At 46.5% G+C, this 13,964-nt stretch overlaps 1 pseudogene; it reads left to right on the top strand.

Annotated features, from left to right (window-relative positions):
• Nucleotides 1-643: 643 nt before the first annotated feature.
• On the top strand, nt 644-2,049 carry LOC118889946 (annotated as a pseudogene).
• The last annotated feature ends 11,915 nt before the right edge of the window (nt 2,050-13,964 follow it).

Here is a 13,964-nt window from a genome sequence, read left to right as displayed (position 1 = left end):
GAGGAAATCAAATCTTTGACTTGATTAATGAGGCCAGTAGGATGGGCCTTCATCCAAAACGACTGGTGTCCTTATTAAAAAGGGGGAATTTGGACACAGACACACATACAGAAGGAAGATGCGTGAAGACATACGGAGAACATCATCAATAACCCAGGGACGCCTGAGGCTGTTGGATGCTGAGAGAAAGCTCTGCAACAGACTGTCCCTCACAGTCTCAGAAGGAGCCAACCCTGCCAACACCTTGACTTTGGACTTCTGGCCTCCAGAACTGTGAGTCGATAAATTTCTGTGGTTTAAGTCACCCAGTTTGTGGCACTTTATTACAGCAACGCTAGGAAACTAATACACCCACCATGGGTGTAACAACCTTGTGTTCCTGGGCTGCAAATCACGAAGGAAGGGGCTGGGGCTGAGAGTCTGACGCTTGAGGTCATAGCTAGATTCTACACTTAGTAGCTACATGAGCTTAGGAAAGTCTTTCCCCAGTCTCAGTTTCTGCATTTGTCACCAGAAGGGAGTGACACTGATGTCTTCATGAAACTCCTGCAGAGACGGTGCCTGCATTCCACCGTGGTGGTCCCGGCGACAGGCCCATATGGGCTGGTCCAGCCCTTTGCTGGTCGTAGGACTCCCTCTCGGGATGCCCTCACCCGAGTTTCACTCTGCTGGGTGTGGGGCATTCTTATTCCCTTTCACGCTCAAAGACAGCCCGGATGGGGCAGAACAAGATGACACAAGTCAGTTACCCAAAATGTCCAGGCGCTGCTTCAGTGGTGAATGGGGCTTGCTTACCTTTCTGAGAGGTAACATGGTCCACTGTGCGCCAGGTGTGATGGGCCTCGCCTGTCACTGTCATGGCCTAGGCTGTGTCCCTGAACGCGGAACATCACAGAAACCTTCCTGGTGTCACCAGCCCACTGTGGAAGGGATCTCCCCTTCTGCTCAATTTCTCAGCTCTGAATCACTCCTCTGGGGTCTTGGTTGCCTTCTGTCCTAAGCCAGGAGGTAGTTAAGGAGGGCAGAGTGGAGGGGCTCTGAATCACTCCTCTCTCTGGGGCCCTGGTTGCCTTCTGTCCTAAGCCAGGAGGTAGTTAAGGAGGGCAGAGTGGAGGGGCTCGCCCTGGAGCCACGCTGTCTGAGTCTGGATCCTGGCTTTGCCCTGAACAAACTGTGTGACCAGGAAGCTTCCTCAGCCTCTCTGTGCCTGGGTCCTAGGCTGGTGGTGAGGACTGGATGGGGCCTGGCACATAATGATCACTCAATAACTGTCAGCTGTTTTTGTTAGCACTTCACTTATATGCTTATCTCCTTCCACTTGCCTTTGGGAGCCAGGATTTTGGTGTAGGAACAAGGAGATAGAAATCTGAGTTTAAAAAGGTTAAATATAGCCTGAATTTGGAATACAGGATCAGTACAAACTCATGACTTATTTTATCTTTAAAAAATTTTTTGTATTTTATTAAAACTGTTAACTCTAGATCCACTGGAAAGGACTCGGAACGATATCCAGTCAGTATAAATGAGCATCCCCAGTACCCAGAATATGGTCTCTAAATGCTGTCTCTCACTTAAAGAAACCAGAAATGGAGGGTTCCAGGTGTCGGGCAGGAAATGAACAAGATGACTCTGGAACATCTTGTCATACAAGAGGGCAAGGCAGCTGTGAAAGACTAATGGGGCCGGGTGGGAGGGGACCCCGCGCTGTGCCTGTGTGGTGCTCCAGGGCGCGTGCAGGGTGGAGGGCGGGGCGGACGGATAAGTCTGCGCTGCAGCAGATGTCCTACGGCCTGTGCTTTGGACCGTGGTGCGCACGCATGCTCCCTGTGTCACATTCCCGTGGCCTTCGTGGTCTGGGCCGTGCACCACCACCTGTAATGGTTCATCAGGAGAAAGGATCCCCAGGCTGTGGAGGTGCAGAAGAGCATCTCAGAGTGTGGGCAGGATCGCAAGCTGGATGAGCTCCTAGACCAGGACCACAGCCAGCTGGTGAGCCTTGGGGACACACTGGAAGCTGTCCTGAACCGAAACCACCCCAAAGAAGAATGAATTGAACACAGAAGAATCAATGGATGCAGGGCCCTATGGGTCCTTGCATGAGCCGTGACTGATCCTGCCACTATCTCCACCCAGCCCCAGACCCACGTCTGATGTGCTTCATTGCTTCTTCTGGTCCCTCCTGCACCACACAACCCCACACGCACACTGTCGTTCCTCCACAGCCAGGCAGACACGCGGGCAGCTGAGGAGCCGGTGAAGGGGAAGGCCGGTGAGCGTTCTGGCCCAGAGGCTGCATCTGCTGGACGGTGGCTACCACGCTCAGGCTGGGAGCGGCTGGGACTGGGGGACGCCTTTAGGAGGGATACCCACATGTCTTGTTCCAGTTTGCACTGGGGAGAATTCAAAAATCTACCTGGCTCCCTTAACTAGAAAGAAAGAGAAAGAAAGGGAGGAAGGGAGGAAGGGAGGAAGGGAGGAAGGAAAGGGAAGAAAAACTACTGTGGTTCTTTCAACTTGGGACTCAGGAGGAAAGATTCGCATTCACAAAAGATGGAAAATGAGAGCCTAATAAGAAAATGAATTTCACTCTACTGAAACACATAAAATAAATTTAAATCCATGAATTTGTGACACTCAGAGGAAAGGGGGGATAAAAAAGAACTCATTGGGTCTCTCTTGGAGTATAACTAGGGAACCGCCTCATTAGCCTGAAAACTGGTGAATAAAGGTTAAAAACCACATAAATGTTCATCACTGAAGGGAATGCAAAATGATACAACCACTTTGGAAATCATTTTTGGCACTATTAAGAACCCACAGAATGAGAGAATATGTTTGCAAATCACATATCTAATAAGGGACCTGTGTCCAGAATATATAAAGAATTCTTAAAATTCAACGACAACAGTACAAACAACCCGATTTAAAAATGCGCAAAGGATTCAAATAGATATTTCTCCAAGGAAAATATACAAATGGCTAATAAGCACATAAAAAAACACTCACCACCATTAGTCATTAGGAAAATGCAAATCAGAAGTACAATAAGGTACCACTTCACACCACTAGGATAGTTACAATTAACCAAGACAGACACTAACAAGTGCTGGTGAGGATGGGGAAGAATTGGGACCCTCATACATTGTTGGTGGGAATATAAAATGGTACAGCCACTTTGGAAACAGTCTGGCATTTCCTTAAATGGTTAAATATAAAGTTGCCACATGACCCAGGAATTCTACTCCTGGGTTTTCACTTCTCTTGGGTATACATCTATGTCCACATGAAGACTTGTACACAAACATTCATGGCAGCATTAGTCAAAATAGTCAAAAGATGAAAATGACCCAAATGTCCATCAACTGACCAATGGATAAAAAAATGTGGTCTATCCATACAATGGAATATTAGTCAGCCTTAAAAAGGAATGAGGTACCGACATATGTTACAATGTAGAGAAACCTTGAAAACATGCTAAGTGAAAGAAGCCAGACACAAAAGATCACATATCGTATGATTCCATATATATGAAATGTCCAGAATAGGCAAATCCATAAAAATAGAAAGTAGATTAGTGTCTGCCAGGGGCTTTGGGGAGAGAATGATAGTGACTGCTAATGGGCATGCAATCTCTTTATGGAATAATGAAAATGTTTTGAAATTAGATGGTTTTGATGGTTATGCAATCTTGGGAATATACTAAAAATCAATGAAGTGTACACTTTAAAAGGGTAAACTTTATGGGATGTGAATTATATCTTGATAAAGCAATTTTTAAAAATTGTCTTTAAAGAAGCCCCAAGGGCATTATTTAAAAAGTAACCTTGAAAAAAACCCCTTAAGCTATTTGTGCCTCAGTTTCCTCACCTATCAATTGGGGTAATAATAATAATACCTACCTCTGAGGGCTGTTAGGAGGATTAAATGAGAATATAAAAGCAAAGCCTCTGGCAAATGCCGTTTGTTCAAATGCCCAATAAATGGCAGCTTTTACTAACACCATGGTTCATATCAGACCCTGGTCCTGGGGGACCAGGACCATGTGGGAGTGAAAGTAGACCAGTTCCTTCCCTGGAGGACCTTATAGGAGTAGGATAGAAAAATGTGAATATGTAGTGAGCAGAAAATGCCATGTGACACATGCTAAAGTGGGGATGGGAGCTCCCAGGCATAGCAAAGGGAGGGCTCGGTAACTCATCTGAGCAAACAGATGTACAAGCAGAGGGCAGGTGGCTCAAGAATAGTAACCGTACAGTGTGTTTCTCTTAACCAAAGGCGCCATCCAACGTCAGATGCACCATTATTTCATGTGTACAAAGAAAGATAAATGTTTTGCCAATTTAATTATGGCTCACCATAGGTGTAAGTCAACCCTAACATCGGATGCATTAGAATATGGATAACAGAAAAAGCACATCTTAGGATTGATGAACTACAGTAAATGCCAAGCACTTAATCTGAGTGGACTCTTAACCCGACAGCAATTCTGGGAGACGCATAGTCATTGAGGTCAATCGAAACTAATTCTAAGACCCATCAAGCCCCCAGTGGTGGTCCCTAACTCTGACTTCACTGTAGACTTAAGCCTGACCCTTGAGTGGAACCTGTAAGGCTAACCTGAAAGGCAGCCTTAGCCTTCAGGCTGACACCAACGCCATTGTCAGCCGGCACTCTACCCCAGCTCTAGCAGGTGTGTCTTTATTCCCATTTTAAAGCGGAGCGCAGTGAGTCTGAATCAGACTTAAAGGGATTTATTCACAATCCTATGGCTTCAAGTGCCAGAGGTGACAGCCGAACCTGGAGCAGTCTAACTGTGAAGTCTGTGCGGTTTCTCCGCCCTCCAGGGGACCTGAGCCCATGAGAGAGAAGGAAATGCAAACTGCTACCCAGGCTGCGGGTCAGCCCCGATGGAGCTCAGACCCCACTCGACCCTGGGGCTTGAATAACTGATTCACACTGAAGGTGCTTCCTTCATGTTCCAGGGTGCTCGTTACTTCTGCAAAATATGTTGGAGCCAGGACCAGAGAGTCAGGCTACTCAGCAGGGGATGAGGGGATCCCTCCAGCAGGACCCTCCTCAGAGAGGTACAGGGAAAGCTAGGGGGACCCCACCCATCATTACTGCACCCATTATTGCAGTGGTCAGTAACGTCTCACAGAGCGGGCCTCCTGCTCTGCAGAGGGCTGCCCATGTCCCAAGGCATGAGTGGCATTACCCAGGTTTCCAGCACAATCTTCCATTGTTGGAAGCAGCCTTGCTGGGCCGCATTCTCAGCTCTGCGCAGTTGACCTGGTTGGCCCGTGCCATCGGCTCCCCCAGGCCTGGTTGGGCACTCCAGCCCCACACAGCCCTCTTCCAAAGAGGAAGAGAGCTAATAGGATTTGGCCACATCCCATACCTGCGGTCAGCCACTTCTCTGAAACATTCCACCTGTCCTAAGTCATGCACAGGGGAAGGGCAGGGACGGTGAGGCTCCCATACTGCACCGCCTGCAGCAATTTGCAAAGTGCTGCCGTAAATCCTTTCTCTGCTCTTCTCAGCAGCATCATCCGGAGGTAGAATGGTCTAGAAGACAGCCAGCCAGCTGCCCATGTCTGTTCAGAGTCAGGCACCTAGTTCAAATCCTGGTTTCACCTGCTCACCAGATCTCTTAATTACCTCTACCATAGCACCTGCTAAGCACCAGGCTAAGATGTCACATGTGTCTGTGCACACAAAGGCCACTTAGCACCTTCATTCTCAGGTGATGAGATCTTGAGGCTTATGTAGCCATAGGGTAATCTTTATCATCTATCACACTCTCATGTGCACATAAAGAAAAATACAAGCAACATAGGGCGGGATAAAGTAGGAGGTTGGGATTAACATATACATACTACTATATATAATACAGATAATCACCAAGGACCCACTGTATAGCACAGGGAAATCTACTCAGTATTCTGTAATAATCTATATGGGAAAAGAATCTGAAGAAGAATGGATATATGTTTATTTATAATTGAATCACTTTGCTGCACATCTGAAACTAACACAACATTATAAATCAACTATACTCCAATATAAAATAAAAATTAAATTAAAAATTAAAAAAAAAAAAAACAATGCAAGCAAAATAAATGTCTTTCCTCTAACCACAGAGTCTGCCTTCTGTGAATTAGGCCCATGTGTTTCCACATAACATCATCCCTCGGGACCACCATGTCGCTAAAGCCACTCACAAATAGCAACTTTAGTCCGCACGACAATCTATATGGATAGGACTACTATTAGCCCCATCTTATAGATGTAAAAACTGAGGATCAGGGGAGGTTACAAAACCTGCCCAAGCAAACTAACAGGCGAAAGCCCTTGCTGGAAATTTCTATCCTACTGCATTTCCTCCTTACCTCCCTGTGTGTTGCATGAAAAGAATACAGGCTTTGGGCAGATTTGGGTTTACATCATACTTCTGCTACTTTTTTACAATCTGTGTGATCACTTAATCTCCCAGGATCTCAGGTCCTCATGTGCAAATGGAGATAATAATGCAAGATAAAAGGGCTTTAAAAGATATTAAAGATAAGGAAATACTATCAAGATCCTCTTTATCTTTCTCCTTCCCTTGAAGAGGACCGAGGTTGATCTTCTGAGTCAAATTGAGTCTCCAGGGCTTCCCTGGTAGCGCAGTGGTTGAGAGTCTGCCTGTCAATGCAGGGGACACGTGTTCGAGCCCTGGTCTGGGAAGATCCCACATGCCGCGGAGCGGCTAGGCCCGTGAGCCACAATTACTGAGCCTGCGCGTCTGGAGCGTGTGCTCCGCAACAAGAGAGGCCGCGATAGTGAGAGGCCCGCGCACCGCGATGAAGAGTGGCCCCCGCTTGCCACAACTAGAGAAAGCCCTGGCACAGAAACGAAGACCCAACACAGCCAAAAATAAATAAATAAATAAATAAAATTAAAAAAAAAAAAAAAAAAATTGAGTCTCCATACAACGACTTGGGCCTTAGAAGTATTTAGGGCCTTGGTAAGTGCTAAATCTGAACACTCAGGGTGCCTCCGCAGGCTGCAGTTTAGTGATCTGCCTCTGTAGGGGCGCAGGTTTCTTGCTGGTTGTCCCTCCTGCCCCGGCCAGAACGCCTCCCTTGGCTGAGCCAGTGTGTGCTGGGGACTTGCACCTATGTTAATTCTCTTCCATGTAGCAACAACCCCCAAAGCAGTCCTAACAAGCAATCTGAACTCAGACACCCTGAGAACTTGCCCTGTCACCCCAATTACCCAGCTAAGAGATGGTGAAACTGGAGTTTGAGCTCAGGTCTGAGTACGATGGCTGGTCCAAGAGTTCATGGCATCAAAGTTACGTTCCCCAAGATCGTCAGTCGGCTGACAGATCTTTCCCTGATTGAAGATCAGGTAGGCTTATTAGAAAAAGCTCTATCAGGATATACAAATATGTATATGTAAAGATCACATGTGGTATCTACATTTGAGTTATGAGTCTATGTGACTCCCAATAACTCGCATGTTGCTCTGCTCATTGCAACCCTTTGAACTGTGATTAAAATGTCCTGTTCGCATTTGCTACACTGAGCAGCTAAGATCCCCTGTCTTATTTCCTCCTTAGGCATAGGTTTTTATTGCTGGAAATCTCTTTTGAATGTAAGGTCCGTGAGGTCAGGGACTTTTTCACTTTCATCACTTTTTTCCAGCACATAGCACAGTGCCCGGCACACGGAAGGTAAATGATAAATATCTACTGAATGAGTGTACTGCGAATATGAGTTTGAAAGATCAGAATGTTAATTTCAGGCTTTATAATAGCAATTCCTTTGTCATTAATTTAATTCCACATAAACTATTTTCAGCTCAGTTTCACAAATATCCACTGAGCATCTATGAGTGCCAGGCACTGTTAGTTACCAAGGGACAAAGATGATTGTAATTATAATTATGCTCACATGCACCCCACTTGTTTCTCAAGAATTAAGAGGTACACACTTTTTTAAAAAGTCAAATTTTTGAATGTGTATAGCCTTTGACCAAATAACTTCACTCACAGAGTTATGTTCTAAGAAGATAATCAGACACACCCATGTACATGTGTGGCACAAACAGCAAAACTTAATATTTTATAGCCAATAAAATGCATGCCTTTAAAAAAAAGAGTTAAGAGATATACAAAGATTGGGGTTCCCACTGCAGAGATCAGAAGGAGAAGTGATTTACACATACGAAGGGCACATTTTGGGACTTGAATCCAGTCTTAAGACTTTAAACCTATAATTTGCCTACTTGGGACACCCCCCTCTGCCCCACTCCCCCAGCTGCTGTCCAGGAAGCCAGGGGAGTGAGTCATTAGCAAGGGGGACTCATTCCCAAGGACACTGTTTGCCTGTGAGGAGGTGTCAGTGAAGGAAATGAAGATGGGGGAGTGGGTGGCGTGTGGGTTTATCTCAAGGTGTCTGTTTGACCTTGGTGCTGTTTCCCTCTAATGCTGCCTGTGCGGAAGAGGAAAGGAGTTTCATATTTTGGAGTTACTGGGTTTGGATGTATATTTAATTTTAATACCACAATTAAAACATGAATGTCGTGTCTTTGTGCAAAAGTAAAACATTGGCGATAACGCTTGAGCCCCCTTTAATCATCAGTCCCTCCTACACAGAGGTGACCAGAACTCTGAATTCTAGAGTGGACCTGCCTGATTTTTTCTCTTGCATTTATATTTGTTTCTCAAACGCGGTACAGACTTACTATGTTCCAGGCATTGTTCTAACTGCCTTCCGAATATTATCTCATTTATATTTATTAACCCCTGGAAAATAGTGCTGTCACGTGTATGTAATACACACACACACACAGTCATACCATGTAAGAGTTCCACAACTTGCCTCTGTTACTACAATCCATCCTGGAGATCCTTTCATATCAGTTATGAAACACGTATGTTACCTCATTCCCTTCAATGGCTATGGGGTTTCCACTATGAGTTTGCACTGGTTACTTAATGAGTACCCTACTGGTGAACATTTAGGGTGTTCCTAATGAATTTTATTATCCTTCATGAGCATCCTTCCACAGACCTTGTGTATAGTAAGAGTGGAGGGGATTTCTAGGGTAAATCTACTTAGGGGGTCTTAAATCTTAACCCTTACTTAGTACATTAATCTATGAATAGTAAATGCCTCACTGAAACAGGTTTGGGGCAGAGTTCTTAAACCTGTCAGTAGGTGGGGGAGGGAGGAGAGATGAGGTGTGGATTACAGTTGAACTCTGACCTAAAAACTGGCAGTTCCCCCATGCTTTTTTGGGAGGCGGAGATAGGCTAAGGGTGACCTCCACCTGGGCAGGTAGGTGTGCACAGCTTTGCAGAAGGACCTCACCCTCCCAGCAAGTGGTCCTGCAGCTTTTCAGACGCATCACCACTGGAAGTCACCTTGATTTTGACCCAGGAAGAGTTGGAGTGGCTGGTTACTTGAAGGAGCCAAAGGCCAGGCTGCACTCTCGGTTGTCTGCTAGACAGGAGCCCCAGGGCTACCAGAAAGCCCAGCCAGCAAGTAACTGGACTTCTTTAGCCCTCAGTTTCCTCATCAGGAAAGCTGAGTTACTAGTCCCTACCCTGTGGTACCCCCTTCTCCCCGTCCCCCATTGCTTTAATCTGAGCATTAAATGAAGACGTGGAGAATTGTGATTCCTAACTGAAGTATCATTTTCCTTGGCAATTCCCCCAGGATAGGATTTGAGCCTTTTGTTATGCAGGGAGCAAAGGCCAGGCCTCACTATCTAAACTGCCGCAGATATTTAGGCTTCTCTGTCCCTTGATGAATAACTTCCTTAATTTTTCATGTGGGAGAGCTGAGGGCCTTAATGGTGAAAATCCCTTAATGTGCTAAGGCCTTTAAGCCTGCAAACATTCCCACAGCTGTTTGATGAGTGCTCACAAGCCCCGAGAAGGGGGTCAGATCATCCCCATTTTACAGAGTTGAAGCCTGAGATGCAGAGAGATTATAGGACTTCTCCAGTTCACACGGCTCGTAGGCACAAGAGCTGGGAGTCAGCCTAACAACGGAGGCTGGACTTGTAGCTGCCACACCACCCACGGAGCCAGAGGCTCAGAATCCTCTCCCCGGCCACCACCGTGGGGATTAGAAGCTCTGGAATCAGACAGAGATGGTTGAGCTTTGCCAGTGTTCAATGCTATTCTTTTTTTTTTTTTTAATTTTGGCTGCACGCGGGCTTTCTCTAGTTGTGGCTTCTCTTGTTGCGGAGCTCGGGCTCTAGGCGCGCGGGCTTCAGTAGTTGTGGCACGTGGACTCAGCAGTTGTGGCTCGCGGGCTCTAGAGCGCAGGCTCAGTAGTTGCGGCGCACAGGCTTAGTTGCTCCGCGGCATGTGGGATCTTCCCGGACCGGGGCTCGAACCCATGTCCCCTGTTCTGGCAGGCGGATTCTTAACCACTGCGCCACCAGGGAAGTCCTCAATGCTATTCTCTCGCTAGATGAACTGCCGGTGTCAGAGTTCCACCATTGGAATCATTCTTTTCGCTGGACCAAGCGATGATCTTTCCTTGACTTGCTTTGTCAATGTGGAGGGGCAGGGGGTGGGAACCATGGTCTTAAAATAGGACCCCCAAAAGTGGTTGAGGATCTCCCAACAATATGCCACTGCTTAGGTGTCAAGAGGCAGCCTTTTTCAACTACTCAAGGCCAGGAGGAAACATTTTGGGGGGTCAGTTGTGTCTGGGCAGCTCTGCCCCCACTTCCCCATGTGGCCCCTCACAGGCTGTACCACTGGGAAACTGGGATGCGTCTTCCCTGAACACAGCCAGAACTCGTATTAATGTTGGATCGTGGCAGGTGTCTGAGCTGAGAGGGAACTGCAGTTTGTTTCCTGATTATTCCCCCATTTCACAGACAGGAAAAGGAAGGCTCCAATGGGGACATAACCCAGGCTGGTCTGGGGAGCCTTCATGCTCTCTTCATTCAGGACCCACCCAGATGACTAAAGGACACTCCACCTGGATGTGTCCGTCCTCAGGTTCAAAGGTGACAGTCGGCCTGCCAGTGTACACAGGTGTGGCCGAAGAGACACAAGTGTGACCTGCAGGCTGACCACTTCGAGGCACATGCTGGCTGCGTGATGACCGCAGCCAACTTCTGGGCAACTGCTCGGCTGACAGATGGACAGACCCTCTCCCTCCTCCTCTTTTTATCTATTTCAGGAGAGCACCCACTGTGGTTAATTAACACTCTCCTGCTAATGGTCTTTGGCCTGGAATTTGGAGAGATCTAAAAGCAGGAGCGGGGGCTGGTGGGGGGTGGCAAGGGTGAAGCCGTATTCTTAAACAAGGAGTTATTTAGCACACTCACTGCACCAAGGCCTGGGGTCAGCTGGTGGGAGATACGGAGCTGAATTGATGCTGATTCTGCCTGTGTGGTCCCAGGTCGGACACCTCCGACTCCAGACGGACTTGTGCTGGAGTACAGAAAAGCCCCAACAATGGCCCCAGGGTCTTCAGAGTGGCAGAAGCCGCATCCACGCGGCCAGACAGGGAAGCCAGTGTGCATGTGCAGAGCCAGCAGGGCAAGGCCATGTAGGAAGACAGAACAGAGCCAGCAAAGGCACAGAGACAGAGTGGCACAGAGCAGGAGACTTCCACATGGCTGGAGTCCTGACAGACAACAGTGGGAAGAAAGGCAGGAAAAGTACTTGGTGCCAGGGATCAAAAGGTCTTGCTTGCCAGGCCAAGGAGCTGGGCATTTCACTTGTTTTACCGGCATAATATGAGACCAAGAAGATGGCTTTGGAGCTAAACAGAGCTGAGTTCAAATCCAGACCTCAGCTGGAAGACTTGGGCAGACTCAGGACCCGATCTGACCTTGCTGTCCTACCTGTAACAGGAGACAGTAACAGGGCCCACCTCCCAGGAGGACAGTAGCCAGCCACTGAGCACGCGGAGATGCCCCCCCTTCACCCTTCCTTTCGGGCAGGGCTTTCAGAATTTTGTGCCAGGTCCCTTTGCTCCATTTTCCGGAACAACCAGATTAGCATGGTCATGGCTAGTCCTCATACTAGGTTCTATGGCTTGATGCCCTGGGATGCAGATGTTTGCTCTCGGTTAGAACATGAACCCATAAAGAGGCAATTTGTTACTAGGTTGGGAGGTTAGTTCAGCCCCGACAGAGATCCGAGGAGTGAGATTTCACAGTGACTCCAGCTTTGTGAGCGAGAAGTATTCAATGAGGAACTTCCCTGAAATGTGGAGTGGGGGCATTCGCCACACATATTCAATATCCATCTTTTGTCAGAAGTGCTGGAATTCCTTTGCCAAGCAGAGCTGCTTTTCAAAGCAACTTTACCCCTCTGCTCCTCCTTTATTGAAGGACTTGAACGGTGAACAAGTTATTTTAAAAATTATTTGAAGTCAAACATTCACTGGATCAACCCGGTTTAACTTGGAAAGCTACTTTCTGAGGGTTTTGGAAAAAAAAAAAAAAAGAAAGAAAGAAAGAATGGCCACGGCTTAAATCAGAATGTGGATAGCATTATCAAAAACTTATGTTGCTGTCTCAAAGTCAACTGGAGATACTTTAAGATCCAAATAATTCCAGAATTCTAGAGTTTCAGAGAAAGTATTGTCATTAGTTGGGCATGAACGTGTTTTGCCATCACCATTTCATTTGCAAATACTGTGTTGACCTACCCGGCAGAACCAAAAATGACTATATCTACAAACCTTCTGAGAGGGGAGTGAAATGTTCTTAGGGGACCTATTTTTAAAAAAATCCTGCGAGGTATCATGTAGAGAAGAGGGGGTCTTTTCAGCTCAACTGTCCTACATTTGGCTCGTATACTGAATTCCCCAAGCCATCATTACTACAAACAGACTACTTTCCCCACATAATACATAAATTACACCAACCCAATGACATGGGAGATAGACTCTTGTGATTTTAAAACCAAGACCTTCTGGTCTGCAGAAAGAATTTTACTGCTAAGTGAAACCAAATCCTCATCGTGGATCAAGCATCCTTCAGTTTTTGTCCCTGACTGCAGGTAGATACCCTAAACAAGAAAATGTACACAAACTCCAGAAAGGAGGTGACCAGGGAGTGGCTTTGGAATTGACTGGCCCAGAAATGATCAGTGTACAAAAATGAAGGAGCAAGGGGTTGAGGGAGGAGGGGTATGCAAATGTGAGAAAGTGAGGAAGGTGGTAGATTCCAAAATTCCTCATCTCCTGGCTAAAGAAAAGACAATGAAAGCCCCAACACAAGTCAAACTGAAAGCTGAGGTTCTTCCTGAGAATTCTCCTCCTTTTTCCCATCACAGGCAAGCAGAGAAGAACTGAATTATCCAGACAGGCTGGTAAGGGCTCAGCCTCCTCTGCCCAAGGCAAGGCCAGGCTATAGTTGAGTCACAGCATCAGATCCTTCGGATGGTGGGACTGAGCAGGTGACATGACCAGTGACCTCTGAAAATGGCTTTGTTTGTTTGTCTCCATTTCCCATGACTCTACCTGACTGTTTAGTCTAAGGAAGCCTTGATTTCTGCATCTAACCAGTGGGCAAGGGAGTCTAGCTGCTTCTTTAAAAAGCAGATGGGAATTTATGGGCCCAAGTAAGTGCCCTTCTAGAAGTTCAGAAAGCTATTCAAAACCGCAGACAAACAGAGATGTTGGAGTCTCCTCCAGTGACTACTTTGAAGAACAAGACACATCTGGGAATGTGCTTGTTAGTTTCCTTACTCCAATGTTTAAAAAGAATCAACAATGCTATCTAATATAAATTTCAGTCCAGATCTTAAGATGACGTACCAGCAAATGACCATTTTATCGAGTCCTCTTTAAAAAGATGAATACAATAACAAAGTTCCACATTACACATATCTTTACTGATACTAACCTTCCTAGATCCATAGCTTTATACACGTAATGTGCCCATCCAGGCATGGCTATCTTTTCGTATAATTTTCAGTTTATTTTACAATA

The sequence above is a fragment of the Balaenoptera musculus genome, chromosome 2 (genome assembly GCF_009873245.2).
Source record: "Balaenoptera musculus isolate JJ_BM4_2016_0621 chromosome 2, mBalMus1.pri.v3, whole genome shotgun sequence".
Classification (NCBI taxonomy): domain Eukaryota; kingdom Metazoa; phylum Chordata; class Mammalia; order Artiodactyla; family Balaenopteridae; genus Balaenoptera; species Balaenoptera musculus.
The sequence above is the reverse complement of the archived record's forward strand: the minus strand, read 5'-3'. Positions and strand labels throughout refer to the sequence as shown.